The 18843-nt window shown below is 32.1% G+C and overlaps 2 long non-coding RNA genes and 1 other non-coding gene across 3 annotated transcripts; all 3 read left to right on the forward strand.

The window, feature by feature from the left end:
- Positions 1-2595: 2595 nt before the first annotated feature.
- LOC144561849 (uncharacterized) lies at positions 2596-8094 on the forward strand. Its single transcript, XR_013513931.1, has 2 exons — positions 2596-2676; positions 7964-8094. It is a non-coding gene; the product is annotated as an uncharacterized LOC144561849 (long non-coding RNA).
- Positions 8095-9775: 1681 nt separating this feature from the next.
- Positions 9776-13032, forward strand: LOC144561614 (uncharacterized). The gene is made up of 5 exons (XR_013513898.1): positions 9776-9957; positions 10043-10149; positions 11616-11739; positions 12525-12565; positions 12765-13032. It is a non-coding gene; the product is annotated as an uncharacterized LOC144561614 (long non-coding RNA).
- On the forward strand, positions 12189-12328 carry LOC144562512 (small nucleolar RNA snoR137). Its single transcript, XR_013514127.1, has one exon. It is a non-coding gene; the product is annotated as a small nucleolar RNA snoR137 (small nucleolar RNA).
- Positions 13033-18843: the final 5811 nt, after the last annotated feature.

Below are 18843 nucleotides of genomic sequence, written 5' to 3' on the forward strand. Positions count from 1 at the left end.
CTTCTTCATTGGGATATTCATCATAAATCGGTGGGGAATCAAATGACATATTTTTGTCGTGGAAGATCTCTTCATCTTCTTCACTGAGATTTTATGTTTTAGCGCCACAATACAACCTATTCCAGACATTCAAATGGTTCTCTCTGCTGGGGATGAGGTGAAAGAGAAACATTGTCGCTAAAGACGTTGTGAAGGTGGTGGTGAGAAGAAATGTCGGTGAAGCTCGCAGATTCGTGCCTCGGTCGGCAGTCTCGAGTCATACGAGTTTTGCTTCTCGAAGATCCATGTCTCACTCAGCGGTCTCGGTTTCGATCGGCACCCTCCAATAGCGAAGTACGCTGTAGGAGTATGGTTAACTCCACAATTTGTCTCTGTAAATCCTCAATCAACATAGCATCCTCGATGCTGCGATCAAAGTGCGGGGCTTCCTCCATCGGAACCTGCCCACGGCAACCACCATGATCACCATGTCCACCAGTCATTAAAACTGATGAAATAACACCAAGACGAAGGATTTCGGCTCTGATACCAACTGAAGCCGGATAGAACGGAATATTGTTCTATAGGCGTGCGATACCGATAATCTTTAGAGAATAAATTTGAGAGAACACCAAAATAAAAGGGAGAATTATCTCCCCTTTATTTTGGTGTTCTCTGAATTTTAATCTTTGAAAATTATTGGTATATTTCTGTTCTGTGCGGCGTCAATTTGCCCACCCAAATTCATCTATTTTTTTATGAGTAGAACTAGGGTGCTCTGAAACTCATCAAAGTTTTGGTGAGCTTAACTCTAAAACTCGTCAAATTGATTTCAAATGACGAATCCGAACCGTTGAAAACCGTTTACTTTACGTGTGATGCATCTACATGTGAAATTTTTAAACATTTGAATTAATTTAGTATAAAGTCAAGCGGTCAAAATTATAAGGTTAATAAATTAATTTTAGTGCATTAATTTTTTTGAAAACGTTTTTTGACCGCTTGACTTTATACTAAATTAATTCGAATATTTAAAAATTTCACATGTAGATGCATCACACTTAAGGTAGACGGGTTTCAACGGTTCGGATTCGTCATTTGAAATCGATTTGATGAGTTTTAGAGTTAAGCTCACCAAAATTTTGGTGAGCTTAAGAGCACCCTAGTTCTACTCTCTTTCTTTTTTATAATTATTCCATAATTTTAAAATTAACATATGAATTAGAATCCTTTTTCTTGGAATTTTGGCAACTATTTTTGACCCCTATTATAAATTTGAGGAGGGTTCAAATACACCGTGATTTTGTGCTACAATATGTTTCAAATCTTTTATTTCCGTTTTCACTCCGAATAGTCAATCCAAACCGCTTAACATGATTTTCATAATAAAATATGCTTGTTGACCAAATATTTTTTTTAGAATTTTTTTACTAATTTTTTAGATAAGGACAAAACCACTATTTTAAGGAGATTCTGGACCATCCGAAAAAGTGATATAGTACCTATATAAAAAAATAGTAAAAAATTCTAAAAAATATAAATTTGGTATGTAAGAATATTTTATTATGAATATCATGTTGAGGGGTTTGAAACGATTGTTCGCACTTTGAAAATGGAAATAAAGAATATGGAGCATATTGGAGTACAAAATCATCGTGCATTTGAACCCTCCATAAATTTTCTATATACAGAGAGGCATATATAATAAGTGTTCTATAATTAAATTTATCTTAGACTCCTATAATATTTCACTCAGATCAAATTGCATAACTAGCCTTTTCAATGATATTATAATCTAATAATCCAATCCGAATTCAAAAATATATCTGATTGATTGTTTATTAGAATCATGTATGAATTTTGTAAAGGGTCTATCTTACTTATTGAATTCACTTTAGAATTTTGCACGATCAGAATGCGAAATATGTTAAGAATACTTATCATTCTAATATACTAAATATAATTTAAGTTGCTTCAAAGCTATTTGTATCACGTATACACAAACTTTAAAAATATTAAATCATAATTATTCATATAAATTAGTTTAACTAGATTTAAAAATATAAACTAGTTATATTTACTCGTGTTATGCATGTATGCATTTTACTATTATTCATACAATGCACATATATTTGAGTGAAAACAATGATGCATCGGATTTGTCATTTGTGCGTTGCATGGCGTTGCATGAAATCAAAACTGATCTGTCAATATTTTGACTTGACTACTTCAGCCAATGTGCTAATCCAATGGTGTTTGAAATACCATGTTGAGCATCCTTAATTTTAAGATCCTTTTCCAAAAAAAAGTTAATACCACTAAGTAGTACACTTGTTTGCTTTTTTTTTTTTGGGAATAAAGTGGGTATGATCCACCTATTTCATTAGCTGAAACAAATAGTAATTCTTACAAAAGCAATGGATAAATCCATTGGATAAAGAATATTACCAAAAACAGAACATGTCCATAAGAGATCTAAAGGATCATCTTAGGTATCTAATCAGCAAGTAGTAAGAAAATAGCATATTAGAAAACCTAACTAATAGGGTGCAAGACAAAACACGCAACTTAACAAAGTACAATATCAATTATTACAGTTAGGACAATCCCAATGAAGTACATTTGTTTGCTAACTGAAGTACAATTTCTGCTATGAAATCTAAAAGAAATAAAATTGGTACAAAAAAAAAAATACATGTTAATTACGCAACAAGTGATCCCAAGGAGAAAAAAAAATCAGCTTATCTCCTGTAATAAAATTGCCCTTAATTCCATTTTTTCTCTTGGTTATCAGCATAATCAATTGAAAAGGAAGCTGCAGCATAAGAAGTCACAGATACTATTGCAACACTCATAGAAACCAGTACAGCTGCAATATAAAGTTATATCCAATCAGTCATAACTCAACCCTTTTAGAAGTATTTGCTTATTTATCTTCAATTGAAACCAAACATATCAGTAATTCAGTAAAAGAAAATTAAAAATAGGGCCAAAACCACCCAAAATTTTAACAGGGAAAAAAAAATTGGTTGATTTTTTCATGATTTCTCTAGTTGCTCTGTGAAGTTCTAACAGAAATTCAGATGATTTGAAATCAAGAAAAAAAGAAGATCAAAGAAACATATTTTTGTAAATTAGAAACTTGTTATTAGAAAGAAAGTAGAAGAATACTTTCCATTCATCGGTTACATTGTCTTGAAAATCTTCATTTCTGGACATCCCTTGAGAAGAAGGTGGCTCCATCTTTATCAAAGTCGCTTCTCAGTTCTCTCTATTTTATTAATTTGTGTCTGTTTTGTTTTTTTGGTCTTTCTTATCAAAGCCCGTAGGCAGATTCCTTTTTGTCTCTCTGTTTTGTTTTTGTTTTTTTTTGAGGGAAAAGCCCGTAGGCGTATTCCTTTTTGTGTCTCAGTTGCTTGTTTTAATGTTTTGCCTCATGTTTGGTTGTGGTCTAAAGGGTGAAATAAGAAGTTTAGGCCTCGTTATTCTATTAAATTAGAATTAATTGAGCTAGACTAAGATGGTATAAGCCGATTTTTAGGCCGATCTAAATTAAACCACCTCACATAGTAGTTTAATTTTATAGCACATCGTGGCCTAACTTGAATGATTATAATAATATTTTATTTGTATATAATTAGTATATTATTATTAATAACTATATTAGTATATAATTATATAAGAGGAGGTATCAAGTTACAACAAGTTACCACAATCATTTTCTACATTTTCAAAGTTCAAATCGTCGATCTAAACCGTTAGATGTGATCTGTACAGTAAAATGTGCTTGGAGACCAAATTTTACATTTTTAGTATCTTATTAACAATATATAACTATATAATTAATATGTTATACTGTTAATATATTAGATAATTATTACAATAATATTATAATATATTATAGTTATTATTAATATATTAATATTATATAACTAATATATTATTAATAATATATAATTATATAATTAGTATCTTCTTATTCATAATTATTACTAATATGTAATTATATAATTAATATGTTATAATATTAATATATTTGATAATTATTATAATAATATGATAATATATTATAGTTATTATTAATATAATAAATAATTATTTTAATAATATTATATAATTAGTATTTTTATTAATAATTATTATTAATTTATAATTATATAATTAATATTTTATTATTAATAATTATTAATATATAATTATATAATTAATGTTTTATATTATTAATATATTAAATAAATTTTGTAATAGTATTATAATATATTATAGTTATTATTAATAGATTAAAATTATATAATAAGTATCTTATTATAAACTTTAGTCCACCAACTTTAATCAAACAAGGAATATTTGAAGCTATAATTTAACTTTAGACCGCCTGAGTTAGAATAACCAATTTAGACCTCCTTAACTTTAGTTCACAACCAAACATCACCTTAGTCTTTAGTGCAGTTGTGGAGAAAAATAGATAAAGAAATGGGCGCACTTTTGATGACTTCATGCACATGGGGGCTTTGTCAGAAATTTTGGCATGGATTAGTTTGAGTCCAAATTCTAATTGTGGTCGGTGGCATTTATCACCCAAATTTATCCAATCTCAGGTAATTGATCTGCGATGCCATAATTATAATATTGTGATGAGTATAACTTGATATTTTCAAGTTCATCAAACTTTTTTGGAGTTTTTTGTTTTTGAAAGAAATGACTTAGTCACCGATTTTCTTATAACAGAAAATTATACAATATCCAACTAGTACGAATCAGTTGATACCGATACATCAACAAAACAAAACAATATGTATAAACCTACTGCATCATAGCATAACCAAAACAAGTAATAAGAAAAGCATAACATTTTATAACAACACCAAACACTCCATATACATGTCAATATTCAAAAAAGACCCTGTTCACCTATAAATTGGCACAGGATATGGAGGAGTTGGAATTGATCACATCATCCACCAAAGCTATCACTGGTCCATACATATGGGTTGAATCATGTATAACCTCCATAGAAACCATAGTGAAACCTATTAGGTCCTTCAAATCAGAAGGTTAGATTAGATTAAGTTGAGATGTAAGATTAGATTTTTGATTTGTAAAAGTTAGCTACAACAATAATCTTGGCTCCTAAAACTTGTACAGTGTAAATATCACATTCATTAAATAAAATTTTGTTTCGGTCAAGCCATATGATCTATAAAACAACCCCTGAATTATCTCAACTAGATTAGCATCTTTGAGAGGTTTGCAATAATCCAAATCCCATAAATCAACAACATAATTACATACAAAAACAAACGTATTATACATAGTAATCCAAACCCATATAGATCTAGCAAAATGACAATTGACAAATAAATGATTAATAAACTCCATCTCAGAACAATATACACATTGCATATTTCCAGACCACCCCCTTCTACTAAACTTTTTGGGAGGTTAAGTTCGAAATCTATCGGATTGATCTCAATTAACAAATTCAAACTGTTCAAACGATACGAGTAATGTTTACATGCAAAACTAATAAATTTTAGAATTAATTTAATATAAAATCAAGTGGTAAAAAAACATTAAGAAATAAACGTATTATTTATTTTTTATTTTTTTGAGGAAAAACAAGGGTCATGCCCTTATTTCATTGATTAAAAAGACGGTTACAAGAATTTTGTAACTTCAAGATAAAAGACAATTGTAGCTCAGGACATCTGCGCTTAAAAAGTAAATTAAAACTAAAAAAAGAAAAGAGAAAATGGTAGATATGTCTACTGGTAAGACCATACCAGTAAGACTAAATCTTGGAAAAAAGAAAAGAAAAAAACATCTGTGGTCTCCAACTGTGCTGGTATGCTCTCCTTCACACCAAGCAATATCTACATTGCACCTCTTGGAGAATGAGGGCAATAGAAATGTGCTCCAGTGTCAACACATTCCTCCTGACAGCGTACCAGTATGCTATTCTCTCATTACAGCATACTAGTTCAATGTCCGATGTCCTCCTGTCAGTGTACCAGTTCATCTGTACCAGTCCTTAGTTCTCGAAACACTTGAGCATCGTACCAGTCTTTCTTCTGTACCAGTCCGGTCTGATCAGTGGCATTCCATCATTGCCCCTGTGATTGTTGTTGCAGTTTAGTCACAGGAAGCCGATGATGAGGCTGAAAGCAAGCTGTATCTCCACTGGTCTTGGACTTGCGTTACCAATTCTGAAATCTCATTTGTAGAATCGAATATTCTACTACATCTTTCCCTCCACAGAACAAATTGTGAGATTAACAAAATTGATCTTTCCTTCTTTGTGTATCCTTTATCGATTATGACAGAGATCGCATCACTTCCATGAAGAATTGAAACAATCGGCATTCTGACACCGAATATCACAGCCACTCTTCTATGAAGCACTACCTCAGGAATATATATCTGACTACCTCATTCAAATCCAAGCGGAAGTATAATCTAAATTTTGATTAGAATATCATATTATATATACAGGGGCGGATTTCATCATGATGGAGGAAAAAGGAATTAAATTTCTCCTATAAATTAAAAATTTATAATAATGCTTATCAAATTTTGGAATTTTTATATAAATCAACACTTTTTAACTTCTTTATAACATAAAATTATACATTAAATGTTTCAGTCTATCAAATATTCGCTGTTTTTTTATGGTGCAGAATTTTAATAAAAACAGCAACTTTCAAACCCTCTTAATAAATAGTAAAAAAATTCCAAAAAATATAAAATTTTGTCTCCAAGCACATTTTAATATAGATTAAACATCTAACGGTTTGGATCGGCCATTTGAACTTCGGAAATCAGAGAACTGAATCGTTTGTTCCTGAGTCCAGGAACAAACGATTTGAGCTTAGCCATCCTCTATATATATATATATATATATATATGAGGAGGGATCAAGTTACAACATTTTTTGAGTTACAACAAGCATTATTTACATTTTCAAAGTCCAAATCGTTGATCCAAACCGTTAGATGTGATCTCTACAATAAAATGTGCTTGGAGACCAAATTTTACATTTTTTGGAATTTTTTTACTATTTATTAAGGTGGGTACAAAAACTAGTCAAATTCATACCATTGAATTTTGTACCCACCTTAATAAATAGTAAAAAAATTCCAAAAAATGTAAAATTTGGTCTCCAAGCACATTTTATTGTAGAGATCACATCTAATGGTTTGGATCGATGATTTGGACTTTGAAAATATAAATAATGCTTGTTGTAACTTGTTGTAACTCAAAAAATGTTGTAACTTGATCCCTCCTCTATATATATATATATATATTTGTGAAATGAATGTATTTTAATGTATTATTTAGTAAATAATATTATTTTTTATTATAATAGTATTACTCGTTATTTACCCGACAATCATAACGGATAAGGGTAGGATATGAGTAAGGATAGGATACGAATAAAAACAATTTGTAATGGATACAGATATTAAAATACTTCCACCAGACGTTTACTGTACCTGTTGACACCCCTAGTCCTATCAATGTTTACAACAATAATTAAAACCGGCCTAACTTTTTTATCCAAGTGGAGATAATTTTACGAAAGAAAAAAAAAAAAAAACTTGTGCAGGTGGATCGTGCTTTCAACTTATTTTGAGCTAACAACTTGACAGTAAAAGAAAGACTTCACTGGCTTAATTTGAGCTAACAACTTGATAGTAATAGAAACACTTTACTGGGGTAAAGATATTGACAGTGTGATTTTAGCTTCATACAACGCACATATACCTGAGACAAAACAATGATGGATATGATTCGTGCGTTGCATGAAGTAAAAACTACTCTGTCAACATTTGGACTTGACTACTTGAGCTAATGTGCTAATCCAAACATAAGATCCTTTTTCAAAAAAATAACACCGCTAAATAGTACACTTGTTTGCTAACTGAAGCACAATTTCTGCTATGAAATATATCTAAAATAAATAAAATTGGTACAAAAAAAAAAGCAATACATGTTAATTACGCAACAAGTGATCCCAAGGAGAAAAAAAATCAGCTTATCTCCAGTAATAATTGTTACATAATTAGTCCTTAATTCCATTTTTTCTCTTGGTTATCAGCATAATCTCTTAGAAAAGGAAGCTGCAGCATAAGAAGTCACAGATACTATTGCAACACTCATAGAAACCAGTACAGCTGCAATACAAAGTTATATCCAATCAGTCATAAGTTCATAACTCAACCCTTTTAGAAGTATTTGCTTATTTATCTTCAATTGAAACCAAAGAAATCAGTAATTCAGTAATGATCGGATGCATCCATTCGAGAAACTAATTCTTAGGTAAAAGAAAATTAAAAAAAGGGCCTAAACCACCCAAAAGTTTAACAGGAAAAAAAAAATTGGTTGATTTTTTTCATGATTTCTCGAGTTGCTCTATGAAGTTCTAACAGAAATTCAGATGATTTGAAATCAAGAAAAAAAGAAGAAACAGATTTTTGTAAATTAGAAACTTGTTATTAGAAAGAAAGAAGAACAATAAACAGAAAAGATACTTTCCATTTATCTGTTACTTTGTCTTGAAAATCTTCATTTATGGACATCCCTTGAGAAGAAGGTGGCTCCATCTTTATCTAAATCGCTTCTCAGTTCTCTCTATTTTATTCCTTTGTGTCTGTTTCTTTTTTCTTTCTTTCTTATCAAAGCCCATAGGCAGATTCCTTTTTGTGCGTCTCTCTTTTTTTTCTTTTTCTTTTTTTTAAGGGAAAAGCCCGTAGGCGTATTCCTTTTTGTTTCTCAGTTGCTTCTTTTAGGCATGCTCCGCATGCATTAGTGCTTTGGTCTTTGGTGCGGTTGTGGAGAAAAATAGATAAAGAAATAACTGTAACCAGATTGAACCAATAAGGGCCCGTTCGGCATATTACTGTCGTGGGAAATTTTTTTTTGCTCAGAACTAAGTTTTTATTCCCACGGTGAACAGTAAAATACAGTTTAAAATTTTTGATTCTCACACCCATTTCTATTCCCTACTGGGCTGCCGAACGGGCCCTAACACTTTTTAATTTCTTTGGACAATTACACACGTAGTACACATTCTTTTTTTTTTCCTTTGTGATTGAACCTAATCTAGTTATATCCAGGAAACACTTCTTAAATTAGATTTTGAGAGTTACAGTGATAATACGCGAGTGCTCAATTATTTGACCAAGGCATGTGAAGTAAAGGTGTAAACAGAGCGGATTTGGAGCGAATAATGCTGATACTATATCTAAATTATCGGTATCCGCATGTTAATGAGCGGATACAGATAATAAACGGATATTAAATAAATTTCTAAATCATAGGGGCCTCGGTTTAGGCCTTAGAAACTCTGATTCCAAGATTTGGTACCGTTATGAATCTTATATATTTAGAAAAAGAAAACTAAAATGCATTGGGTTCTTCATTTAATTGATAAATAATTGAAGGCTAAAATTGCCTCGCTAGAGAGAAGTATGCACAAGCACAAGGCCTCTTCGTCTGAAGAATTTGGGCATGTAATTGGGCCTTATAATTTTTTTTTTGAAAATCTTCGTAGAAATTGCGAAGTCGTGAGGGGGAATCGAACTCTCGATCTTTGGGCAGAGCTGCTAATTGGGCCGATTTGTTCATGGACAACCGGGCTGGACAAAGCAGGGCTAAAGTTTGAACGGGCTATAATTTAAACGGGCTTAATATCCAATTCAGATTTAATTGAAAGAAAAAATTGGGACCGGTCACGAACAAGACATGTTAAATAACCAAATCTTTGTTCGATTGTCTCAATTCGAGCAATCCAGTCGAAAGCCCGGTTGAGAGCCCGTTTCAGCAATCCATCGAGCAACCGTATCTCTCTCTCACATTCTCGCAATCTCGCCTCTTCGTACTTCTCAAACTCACAGCGCCTCCTCTCAGACTCCATGGCGCCGCCCCTTTTCTCCACTGCACCGCCCCTCTTGTCCTTTGCGCCCCTTCTTCTACCAGGTTGGTTTCACTCAATTTCCCTCAATTTGTTCTCTTCTCTTCTCGTCTCTCTTTTTTCCCTCAAGTACTGCCATTGAAATTTCAGGCCAATAAACTGGAGTCGCTGAGGAAGAATTTCTTGCAAGTTGGTTGTTTCCCTGCAAAACTCACTTAGTCTCTCTTAGTTTTCTCTTCGACTGCTTCTTCTAAAATGTTGGTTATAACTTTATTTTCAAATCCGAACTTCAATGGAATTTGCTGTTGAAACATTGGAGGCTGACTTGTACCAGTTTGCATATGAACTTATATGAGCAAATATTAACCACTTCCTAATGCATTGTACCAGTTTGCATACTCTTTGTGCTTTGTACCAGTTCAAAACATATATCACAGTACCAAAACCATACCAGTACAAACAGTGAACATAAGAAAATGAATCTGTTATGAGTATGAATATTATCATAAATATATATATATAGAGAGAGAGATGAGCTACGCTACTCCATGGAGTAAAATGCGTCGGTGCTCTATGGCACTGTATTTTTATTTTGAAAATCCAAACGACCGATCCGAACCATTAGATGTTATCTCTATATTGAAATGTGCTTGGAGACCAAATTTTACATTTTTTTGGAATTGTTTACTATTTATTAATTAATTTTGAAAATCGCTGATCCAATGGTCCAAAATTTTTTACTGTTCACAAAATTGCTTAATAAATAGTAAAAAATTCTAAAAAAATGTAAAATTTGGTCTCCAAGCACATTTCAATATGGAGATCATATCTAACGGTTCGGATCGGTCGTTTGGACTTTTAAAATGAAAATACGGCGTGGAGTACAAACGCGCTTTACTTCATGGAGTAGCGTAGCTCATCTCATATATATATATATATATATATATATATATATATAAATTCAAGAATAATGTAAGTCAAGAATACTTATCAGAAAACCTGTGCTATAAACTAAAATCAATGTACTTACAAACATTGACGAAGTGGATTTTTTGAATTCCAACCTAGCTACTTCCACTATGAGCAACCTCAATCAACCCAAAGAAAAAAACAGAAAAACCAGTACCCGGTGCCACTTTTACCATCATAATATTCACATTTTTTTTAATTAAACAAACAGAAAAAAAAAGATGAGTGATATGACAAATACAATTATATTAATGCTAGAGTAGAACTAGGGTGCTCTTAAGCTCACCAAACTGTTTGGTGAGCTTGACTCTAAAATCCATTAAATCAATTTCAAATGACGAATCCGAACCGTTGAAACCCGTCTACCTTACGTATGATGCGTCTACATGTGAAATTTTTAAACATTCGAATTAATTTAGTATAAAGTCAAGCGGTCAAAAAACGTTCAAAAAATGAATGCACTAAAATTAATTTATTAGCCTTCTAATTTTGACCGATTGACTTTATACTAAACTAATTCAAATGTTCAAAAATTTCACATGTAGACGCATCACACGTAAGGTAGGCGGATTCTAACGGTTCGGATTCGTCATTTGAAATCGATTTGATGGGTTTTAGAGTCAAGCTCACCAAACACTTTGGTGAGCTTAAGAACACCCTAGTTCTACTCTTAATGCTATTTCTTCCAGGAGTGATATTGCATTTGCCTTCTCTTTACTATACAGAAGATACTAACTAAATAAGCTTCATGCAGGAAAAAGAAAGAGTAGAGACTACTAAATGAGCTTACTCCAACCATGACCTAAGCAACATATTTCATCAACCATGACCCAAGCAACATTGGAGGCTGACTTGGTTGAAGCAATTTGCTTGTTCAGGTACCATATGATGTCTATTTTTTAGATTAGTAGTTTTAGTTAGTTCTAGAATTAGGGAAAGGTAATTTATCTTGTGCATCTGTGTAGTGATGCTTTCATTGAAGAATTTTGTCAAGTCTCAAACACAAGGAATACATTGTCTCATCTACTTGCTTAAAATTTTAGCATGACAATCTTTACTTAAAATTCATGCGGCGTCCTTGCTAATTCTAAGGTACATACTAATCTGGCTTGATTATTTCATTGAAGCTTACTATTTTGCCTTAATTGATCAATTGATTAATTAATCTGCCTTAATTTCTATTGGAAGTGTTTACTAGAGTAGTGTAAAGACCAGATGTTTATATTAAAGAGCTTGAGTTGGTTGATTTCTAGGTAGAAAAATTGGGTAGAGCATATTATTGTGTAAGTTCAACCTGTATCTGAATATATTTGATTATGTGTATTGTGTTGCTTCTTTTCGGTATGTTAGGTCTCAATAATAGGCCACTCTCTCAGTAAGAAGCATAAATTAATAAAATGCCAGTATTAAACAGCATGATGTTTTATTTTTTTGATCGCATCATGTAACCTGTCTCCTGGTATATTTCTATCCAATGTTGCACTAATAATTATTTTAAATATTCTTAATAGACTTTTTTTATCCATGTTTTGCATCAATGAAACTTGGTTATGTTTTGTTAGTATATGTCCAACTCTATTCAGTTGTTTTTTGTTATGGCATTATCTGTTATATATAATAGTGAAATTCTCACAACTTGTCTTTTGAATACTGGTACTTGTAGATAATTTTGGAGTCATTGTGAACCCAAGGGAGAAATGAAAGGTACATTACAAATTCTACATATCTAATCTCTTTTGTCTAAATTGATGTTAATTATTGTCTTTCATTCAAGTTCTGCAAAACTCTTTTTGAAAATCTTGCAAATTTCAATTTTGAAATTATTGTATTGGGGAGATTCTCAATGCAAATGTGTTGTGCAGTACTTTGGAAAAGTGACTAATTGATATTTGTATAATTTCAGGGTCGGCAATCACAGGTCCAATTGGTAAGGAGTGTGCTTTCTGAAGATACAAATTTGAGAGACTTTAGTGCTGCCTGAGAGTACTTAGTTCCTTTTGTAGTTGTTTCACCCTGATAAAAGAACAAATTAAGAGATCTTGGTGCTACTTTTGGTTATATTCTGTAGTTGGTAAATTTTGCCTGAGTTTAGTTTGTTTATTCTGTGTCAGACTTGAAGGTTTGTTTGTGGAGTTTATTTTTTTGTGATCAAAGACAGATGAGTACTTTTATTTTGGGTTTTGTTAGCATATTTTACATTAATTAGTGTTAAATTGTTAATCAATTGCTTGAATTAATTTGAATCAATTAGCTTCCTCACAAGTTTTGTTACTTGTGAGGAGTTTGATTTAGGAGTTGATTTACACCTATTTATTTGAAAAAATAATTATCAGAATGTAGATTACAAATAGCTTTGACTGTATTCTGGTAGGTTCATTTTCAGTATTAATCAATCTAAATTTCAATTGTATAGTTCGGCAGAGTATGCATTGTGAATTTGTCACAGACCTTGATTTTAGTTTTGGTAGATATCCAGTAATAATAATTGTAAAGTCAAAGGTGTGAATGAAGGGAGAAAGGGTTAAAGTCAAAGGAATATTGCTTTGATAATTTCTGAACCGTTTCATTGGTGTAACCGAAGAAGAATTTTTTGTTTTGTTCGGACATAATTGAACAGGACCCGGGCCTGGGCTCTTTGTTCGGACAAGCCTGTGAAGAAACGGACAAGGTCCGGGCTGATTAAACTGAATTTGGTTTGGTTCGGGCCTAGACTTCTCCTCATTCCATTTACTTTGGACAGGGCTCGATTATAGTTTTCAATATTTTGAACAGATTGTTCGGACAAGCCCATTAGCAGGCCTATCTTTGAATACAACAACTCTAAAAGACTTATTCCTAGCTAATTATGCTACCTCCCCTTTCTCGGGTCTTATAAGTTATAATAGACCATTTGAATTTCCAGCTGAACTCGATCGAGCTGACCTCAGCTAGCGGAGTTGGATTCATTTGAATTTCTAATTTTATTGCTCAATTCGATTTCGGCTTGAAATGCGGCTTGGCAAGCCATTTGGTGACAGATGTCAACCCAAACTCTGAGGGCCTGTTAGATTTCTTAGCATTTACTGGTGCATTTTAGGCTTTCTCCAAATCATAACTTTTACAATTAGGCCCACAATATGTTTGGTTATGGAGCAAGAGGCGAATCATATCCTCTTTATTATCTGAAAAAATGAATCTTTTACGATTAATGAATTCCGATAGTTCTTTTTAACTTGACACGAATCTCAAAGCTCAATAATATTGTCTTCTATGCAAGCTTGAATCTCATACCGGTTGAGATTAAATCTCAAATTGTAAAGTGAGCTGAATCTTCTAAGGTATCTAAAAGGAGTTAGATCTATCAAGAGGTGGAGCAAATTTCTTACTCCACATTTAAGGAATCAAACAAAAAATAAGAAGTAAAAGATGAGTTAATTCGAAATAAATTATTATACTTCTCTAGATGAATTATCTTGCTCTAGACTTATTCCACCTGTAGGATTCACTATCATAAATATAAATTTATTTTCCAACATCTTATTCCATATGAATTAATTTAATTCATGACTTAAACTACTAAAACAAGATGTAAAATATAAAGAGTAAAATAGAGTTAGCAATTTAATTCTTGTAAACTTTACTCATAATCAAACATAATCTTAGATTGTTCGATGCTTCGACAAATTAATTAAGTTTATTATTGCCAACAAAAATGCAACAGAAGCCACGTTTTTTAACCAAAATCACAACTTTGGAAAAATCAAATGGTTTGCATCATTGCATGGTTTTGCTGACTCTCTCGCTCTCTTACCATAACAGTAGAAAATTTGATGTTTTTGTTTTTTTGTTGGCATGTGAGCCCGCCAGAAAAAGTGCTTAGGAATCTTTTGACCTTTCTTTGATGTGTTGGAATGGCAGCACATATTCTAGCATCAAGTTTTTTATTAGGAAAATTGGAGGTGCAAGATAAGGTAAAATTAGGCAGAGCTATGTAAATAGAGGAGGGTTCAAATGCCTCCATGTTTTTGTGCCTCTATCTTTCTCCATTATTTTCAAAGTTCAAACAGTCGATCCGAACCGCTCAACCTAACCTCCATACTAAAATATGTTTGGAGACCAAATTTTATATTTTTAGAAAATTTTTTACTATTTTTTTAGATAGGTACAAAATCAGTAAATCTGAACCATCTAAAAACAGTATTTTTGTACCTATCTAAAAAAATAGTAAAGAAATTCCTAAAAATATAAAATTTGGTCTCCAAACATATTTTAGTATGGAGGTTAGGTTGAGCGGTTCGGATCGACTGTTTGAACTTTGAAAATGATGGAGAAAGATGGAGGCACAAAAACATGGAGGCATTTGAACTCTCCTCCTATAAATATTTTTTTAAAATATAAGGTTTTCTGCGTAGTTGTTTAGAGGTCATACTTGTAATTTAAAAGAACACTTGCTAATTAAGGCGTAGGTAATTCTAAAGTGAAATCCACTAACATTTGATGTATAAACTGTAGATGCTTAAAGTATACTGTAACTTCAGAAAGCCTCTGCAATTGATTTTTTGTGCATAACTTTTTCTGATATTTTTAGCAAGGTCTGTAAATTCTTAGTTGTGGATTTTAATTATCAAACTTTGTTTGATTTTTGAGAAAAAGAATTCCAACATGTATAAAATTCAAATTTCTTTATTGAAAATACACATACTGGGTTTGTCTCTCATGGTAATAGACCTGATATCAAACATTTTTTTTAAAATTTGATACCCAACCTTATATCAGCTGATCAGTTGATAATTTGCTTTCAAATTTTTAATGCTCAACTATGTGCAATTGTAAGTTTTTTTTTTTTTTTTCTTTGTAGGCAGTTTGTAGTTAACATGTGTTGCAATGTTATTTAGACTTCTTATTTATGTGCACTTTGATGCTAGCAGATTCAGGTTTGCCTGGAACTTATCTCATGGGAGAAAGCACTTTGAGGCCTAATTAATTTGGTCAAATTAAGGCTTAACTATATATGACCAACTTGCTTATTTAGAATCACTTTTAAGTTTGATAATAGACTATAATTGATTTGAAGCAACTTGGTTCAGTTTTTTTTTCTACTGGTATGAATCTAATTGCATTTATTTTAGCTTTTACTTGGTTGTTGCTGTATTTTTTTTTTTTTTTTGCTTTATTAATTAACATGCTAGTTAAAGGTATACTGGTCAACATTGTTAGAATAAAAGGAGCTCCATTTCATAACAAATATTAATCTTTTAATGCCAAAGAAGGTATCGTTATTACTATGGGGTGATAAGTAAACCTGACAGAAAAAAAAAATGAACAGAATCCTTGTTAGCACTGAATATATGGATAAAATCTTGAACTATACACAGAAGAGAGAGAGAGAATTGGGCTATGTTAAAAATAGTAAACAAATTCCAAAAAATATAAAATTTTGTATCGAGGTAAATTTTAATATGGAGATCACATCCTTGTTATATATATATATAGAGTTAGGCTGGGTGCTATGGATAGCATAGTGGCCTCTATGCTACGGCTCAATATTCGAGTTTTCAAAATCGAAACGGTCGATCCGAACCGTTCATCTTATTCTCCATATTAATATCTGCTTGGAAACCAAATTTTACATTTTTCTGAATTTTTTTACTATTTATTAAGTATTTTACAAAATTGTTGATCCAACGGTGGCTGCACAAAACAGTAAAACCGTTGGATTAGCGATTTTCAAAGTGGCTTAATAAATAGTAAAAAAATTCAGAAAATTATAAAATTTGGTCTCCAAGCAGATATTAATATGGAGAATAAGATGAACGGTTCGGATCGGCCGTTTGGATTTTGAAAACTCGAATATTGAGCCGTAGCATAGAGGCCACTATGCTATCCATAGCACCCCAGCCTAACTCTATATATATATATATATATATATAGATAGATAGATAGATAGATAGATAGATAGATAGATAGATAGATAGATAGATAGATAGATAGATATATAGAGAGAGAGACTGGTGTAGACCAGCCCAAGTCAAGACCGAGAAAAGTAGGTCCCGAGAAGGATCCCAATGGCGAAAGCAGCTGCCACATCAGATGTCCACAATATGACCATTACAAGATTGTGATGCTGCCAGGGGTCATTCATGGCAAGCAAGAAAATACCGACCGTGATCCCGGCAAACCCAAACACGACAACAAAGCCAAGAACGAATGAAAGGATCACATACATGTAGGTTGGGTAGGCAAAGATTCTTTCTGGTGGCCAGACAAAAGCTATCATCGTCACTGCAACACTGATTACCCCCATTGTAATCAAGTGAATGCCCAAATGGCAAATATGCATGTTCCTTTGGATTGGCTCCTCGGCACGGTTTGCACGGATCACTGCACGGTGTGCATACCTCATGGCCTTGATCAAGGTACGGATCATGATGATCTCTCTGGCAGCCATCTATAATTAAGTTTATATTTGGCGATTTTGGTTACAGCTTATAAATTAGCTAATTAAGCTTATAAATTGCATCTTTGTGTGGGTTTGACACTTTGACCAAGCACATATTCTTCTAACAAACCAACAATCCTACATATATATACATCTTTCTTGGAATACATCTTTGTGTTATTCTGACCTTAATTTCTATGAAAGCTCACGTCCTTGAAAGACAACCAAACATATATGCAATGTTACATATGACATCCTACGTACATCCTTCTATGAATACATCCTAATTTGTGGTTTCAATGACAACACACATCCTCGTAGCAAACCACAAATCCTTAATTTGTTCCAAATGGCATCCTATGTTTTTGCAGGGAATACATCAGATGTTATATATATCATGAAAGATACGTACCATGTAATATTTTCGTCTAAATATTATGTCTACATATTCTGTCAATATATTTGGAAATGTTTCGTGTAAATACCCCGTGTAAATATTCTGTCTAAATTTCTCATATTAATAAAGCAACGTTAATTAGTGTGCACTTTGCTCACTAAGAAAGCTTGGTGGGTATAACTCCAAAATCTATAGGATTGATTTCAAACGACGTGTCCAAATCATTGAAATCGATTTACTTCACGAGTGATGCGTGTATATATAAAATTTTCAAAATTTCAAATTTGTTTAGTACAAAGTCAAGTGGTCAAGAAAACAAAGATTTTTGAGTTATTTTAATACATTCATTTTCCATCATTTTTTAACCGCTTAATTTTATACCAAATGAATTCGAAAATTTTGCATGTACACACATCACTTATGTAGTAAATCGGTTTCAACAGTTTGAATTCGTAATTTGAAAATCAATCCGATAAATTTTGAAGTTATACTCATCAAATATTTTTGGTGAACATAATACACGCTAGCTTTACTATTAAGAAGAGTGATGGGGAATCAGAGTCCATATCCTCTGATGTAACATCATATTTATGTTTAATTAGATCCAGATCATCCAAAGTAAAATGGACGAGGTTGTATTAATATTTGTGCAGATTTTGATTGGATGGTTCAAATCTCAACAGAATTATTTTGTTACCTAGGATGATATGAATTCGGAGAATCAAAGCATCCAACATTTAAATATTCACAAAAAAATATCAATTAGATTTCAAATTTGTGATCTTTCACAACGTACAGTATTGTCTTTGTATTTTCTAGACAATTTTTATAATAATAATAATAATATAACATTGTGATATTGTGAACAGTTGAACTCGATCTACATCGTTCGTTGTAGTTCTCAAAAATGAATCTTAAAAATTTTCCTGATATAAAATATGTTGGGTCATATGTGTTTGATTAAATCGTTAAAGTAACAACAGAAATTACAACTTATAATAACCCAATTGTGGGACCCCCATTACCAATCTTACATTGGTTTCATTAAACTTAGGACCAAATTACATGCCAAAGTTGTGCACTACCATAAATATGATAACAAATAGGAGTCAGGACGGTGATATATTCACAAATTTGAGCAATTGCAGTGCACGATTGCATCAAATT

The sequence above is a fragment of the Carex rostrata genome, chromosome 11 (genome assembly GCF_964058835.1).
Source record: "Carex rostrata chromosome 11, lpCarRost1.2, whole genome shotgun sequence".
Taxonomy (NCBI): domain Eukaryota; kingdom Viridiplantae; phylum Streptophyta; class Magnoliopsida; order Poales; family Cyperaceae; genus Carex; species Carex rostrata.